At 36.3% G+C, this 4877-nt stretch overlaps 1 protein-coding gene across 1 annotated transcript in view; it reads left to right on the forward strand.

The window, feature by feature from the left end:
* Nucleotides 1-4877, forward strand: part of USP34 (ubiquitin specific peptidase 34) — a 143976-nt gene that overhangs the window by 127290 nt on the left and 11809 nt on the right. The window lies entirely within an intron of this gene.

Genomic DNA, 4877 nt, shown 5'->3' on the forward strand with positions numbered 1-4877 from the left:
CAGGACTGGCCTAGGGGTATTTTAAAGGGGTTTTAAATTAAATTTTTAGTAGAAGCGGCCAAATTTGAATAGTTATTTTTAATCTTTTTTAAATTTTGTATTGTACTGTACCATTGTTTTAAACTGGCTGTAAGCCGCCCTGAGTCCTCCGGGAGAAGGGCGGGGTATAAATTTAATAAAATCAAAAATCAAAATCAAATCAAATCAACATTCTACCTAAATAAATAAATAGAGAAAGAGAGGGAGAAAGTCTCCATATACACAGGTGGTCATCTCTTCTTTTTCCTAAACATCTGAGATTTGAAAGCAAGTTCAAATAATAGTGATTTGTTCTAATAGTAATCATTAGATTAGTATTACTGTTACAAATTGAGATTTTTAAAATTACATATCCCTACTGAAAGAGGAAGATAAATCTTTGTTACAGCCATTGAGGCTAAAAGATATTGCTTTTTGTTTGTTTGTTATTTATAAGACTAATATAGCCTCCCATCTTACGTACCATAACCATGGACAATTTACACTGAGGGAAAAAATTAGTTGATCCTCTGCTGATTTTGTACATTTGCCCACTGACAAAGAAAGGATCAGTCTATAATTTTAAGGGTAGGTTTATTTTAACAGTGAGAGACAGAATAACAACAAAAAATCCAGAAAAACCCATTTCAAAAAAGTTTTAAATTGATTTGCATTTTAATGAGTGAAATAAGTATTTGATCCCCTATCAATCAGCAAGATTTCTGGCTCCCTGGTGTCTTTTATACAGGTAACAAGCTGAGATTAGGAGCACTCTCTTAAAGGCAGTGCTCCTAATCTCAGCTTGTTACCTATATAAAAGACACCTGTCCACAGAAGCAATCAATCAGATTCCAAACTCTCCACCATGGCCAAGACCAAAGAGCTGTCCAAGGATGTCAGGGACAAGATTGTAGACTTACACAAGGCTGGAATGGGCTACAGGATTGGCAGCTTGGTGAAAAGGTGACAACAGTTGGTGCGATTATTCGCAAATGGAAGAAACACAAAATAACTGTCAATCTCCCTCGGTCTGGGGCTGCATACAAGATCTCACCTTGTGGAGTTTCTTTTTTTTTAATTATATTTTTTATTGATTTTTTACACAAACATAGGTCATTCAATAGTTGGTAAACAGTGTGGTGTCTGGGTTACATTTGTAAAAACAGTCCTTAACAATTAATTTCTATAGTTTGTATTTCATATATTAATTTTGTTTACTTTCCTCTTTCCCTGAAACATCCTTTTTTGCAAACATTGCGTTAATACAATTCTTATTGTTTTAATAAATGACAATTTAGTATATATTTTTTCCAATATTCCTAAAGAATAATCATCATATTAATACATTTCTTTTCTTTCCATTCATTTGGATTGCCTTATCATCAATCCTGTTACAGTCCTTATTTTAGTTTATTTCTCCCACTAAGTTCTAAGTATTTTTACTGGTAGCAGTTAGTTACATTTACATTGGCAGACTTGATTCTATTTTTTCCTTATAAGCCATCTCACATTTTTATGTTTCTTGAGTATTAAATATAAAAGTAAAAAAGAGTGAAAAAGAATGAAAAAAAATTATAAAAAAAAAAAAAAGAATAGAAGAAAGCAGTAATAACAGAACAGAGAAAATAACATAGTACTTAGAATATATATCCCTCCTAGATTAATAGTATTTATTTTCTCAAATTTCTTATTCTTTTTAATCATCGTTAAGAATATATTTAATCTTTAGACATTCTATTCAAATAAATCTAGTCATCTAATCCCTTAACTCTAATTCATTTATATATATATGTACTTTTCTTGAATTCAGTCATGTTTAAGTATCTAAAACATTTCATCCCTCTTAGAATGGTGTGTTTCAAATTTTTTCTATTTTTTTAACCATATTCAAACACATGTTTCCTTTTTAAATATTTTCTCTGATATGTCCCATCCTCTTTTTTCTTAATCTCTTTTCTTTGCCCGGAATCTTTCTTGATCAATATACTTTGCTGAATCCAAAGGTTTTCCCATACGATTGTAGGTGTTCCTGTAGATATAGAAAGTGAATCAATATCTCTGTCCTGAGCACTTGTACTCTTCTTTCCATCAAAGTCCCTTCTCTTATCTTCCACTTTGTTTTGTAATGTTGAAGTATAAGTTGTCTTTCCTTCCACTTGAATTAAATCATACTTTTTGATTTTGTAAAGGTCCATCTTTAAGTCTTTTCCCTCTGATTTATATTCCAACATCTCTGCTGTGTTCTCCTGAGGGTTTTTTTGAAGTGAACTTAAATTGGAGATGAGTTGACTTATACTTTCAAAGTTGTTTTGTATTTCTTTGTGGTTTAAAATAGTTGTCCTTTGAATAGATTGTAGCATATCGTATATTTCCTCTTGTAAAACATCCATTGTTTCTATTAATATCACTTTCTCTAAACAGCTGTATTTACTAAAGTTCCACCAGTAGGTGTCAGTGTTGGATCATTTTTCAGTTTTCTTTTTCTCCTTAAAGAGTTAAATTCGCAGCTTCCAATAGCCAAAAAGTGGGGGAGAATCCCTCCCCTTTTTTCACTCTCGGAGGTATTTTTGCTTCTTGGGAGTTCTTTTTTTTTCCAGGAAAATAAGTAGGATAGAGAAAATTAGTTCTTACCCAGCTTCAAACACACTGTTTACAATCAGTTTAGGTAGAACTTCTTGACTTCCGTTTGCTTACAGCTAGGGCTAGACAAAGAGTTAGCTAGACTTTCTTCTGTTGGTTTCTGGGAGGCTTCTCCTGGACCGATCGGAGAGACCACCGTCTTTCCTAGATCCCTGGAAGTACCTTCCTTCAGCCACCTCTCCGGGGCGGTTTCTGGCCCATTTAGGGTCCCCAAACAAGAAGAAACTCAGCTGAAGAGCTCGGCATCCCGAGTCTCCCAGCCGATGACGCTGCTAGCGGAAACAGGAAGTCTCACCTCGTGGAGTTTCAGTGATCATGATACGATGAGGAATCAGCCCAGAACTACACGGGAGGATCTTGTCAATGATCTCAAGGCAGTTGGGACCATAGTCACCAAGAAAACAATTGGTAACATACTACGCAGTGAAGGACTGAAATCCTGCAGTGCTTGCGAGATCCCCCTGCTCAAGAAAGCACATGTACAGGCCTGTCTGAAATTTGCCAGTGAACATCTGAATGATTCAGAGGAGAATAGGTGAAAGTGTTGTGGTCAGATGAGACCAAAATCGAGCTCTTTGGCATCAACTCAACTCACTGTGTTAGGAGGAGGAGGAATGCTGCTTATGATCCCAAGAACACCATCCCCACTGTCAAACATGGAGGTGGAAACATTACGTTTGGGAGTGTTTTTCTGCTAAGGGGACAGGACAACTTCACCACATCAAAGGGACGATGAACGGGCCTATCTACTGTCAAATTTTGTGTGAGAACCTCTTCCCTCAGCCAGGGCATTTAAAATGGGTCATGGATGGGTATTTCCAGCATGACAATGACCCAAAATACACGGCCAAGGCAACAAAAGAGTGGCTGAAGGAGAAGCACATTAAGGTCCTGGAGTGGCCTAGCCAGTCTCCTGACCTTAATCCCATAGAAAATTTGTAGAGGGAGGCGAAGGTTCGAGCTGCCAAACGTCAGCCTTGAAACCTTAATGACTTGGAGAGGATCTGCAAAGAGGAGTGGGACAAAATCCCTCCTGAGATGTGTGCAAACCTGGGGGCCAACTACAAGAAACGTCTAACCTCTCTGCTTGCCAACATGTTTTGCGAAGGGGTCAAATACTTATTTCACTCATTAAAATGCAAATCAATTTACAACTTTCTTTGAAATGCGTTTTTCTGGATTTTTTGTTATTATTCTGTCTCTCACTGTTAAAATAAATGTACCATTAAAATTATAGACTGATAATTTCTTTGTCAGTGGGCAAATGTACAAAATCAGTAGGGGATCAAATATTTTTTCCCCTCACTGTAGAAACAACAAAAGCAGTAAAAAAAAAAAAACAAACGCCCAGTCTTTCCCCCATCCCCAATCTCATATATTAACAAACAACTTCACTGGACTATAGCCTCATGCTTCCCCAATGCTTGTGAAAAAAGCCAAGTACAATACATTTCAGAAGGCTTGATGGGCAAGGACTTGCTGGGGAAAGAGTGCTTCAAAGGGCAGGGGGCACTATTCCCCTTATTTCCAACATCAGAATTTGTGACCACATGCAGTCCTTGCTTAATGATGGCAACTGGGAATGCTCACGTTGGTTCTTTGCCATTATAATCTGAGAAATACCTGTAGTTTTTCCATTTTTAGTGGAAAGGGAAATAGGGATAGAATGAGACTGGAACTCAGAAGATAATATGTTGGTACATGGAATAGTGTTGCCGTAGGATGAAATGAGAGGTTGTGGGGGTGGGGGTGTTGCTGTTTTTATTGTCTTGTGAGCTGCCCCGGGTTATAGTTACAATATGGAAAGCTCTATCAATCTTTTAAAAATAAATAACACTTGATCTGGAGCTTTCTTTAGAATGGTCTAGGTGTGTGTCATTTGGAAAGATAAGTATTCTCAGCATCTGTTCACCCGTTTTATCGATCTTAAATGTTTCCATATCAAATACATAAAGTGGTTCCCACAAAAAGGGAATCTTGCACTCAAAATCCTAATTACCATATTACAATCCATGAAATGTATTATTATTATTATTATTATTTTAATTTGTATACCGCCCTTCTCCCATAGGACTCAGGGCGGTTCACAGCATATTAAAAACAAATAATATACCCAAAATACAAAAAATACACAATACAAAAATACAAAAATACAAAAGAATAAACCCCGATAAAAGCCGAATTAAAACCAAATATTATCAGCTGTGTTTCCAATTAAA

This window comes from Protobothrops mucrosquamatus, unplaced genomic scaffold (genome assembly GCF_001527695.2).
Source record: "Protobothrops mucrosquamatus isolate PMUCROS unplaced genomic scaffold, P.Mucros_1.0 scaffold2155, whole genome shotgun sequence".
NCBI classification, from domain to species: Eukaryota; Metazoa; Chordata; class Lepidosauria; order Squamata; family Viperidae; genus Protobothrops; species Protobothrops mucrosquamatus.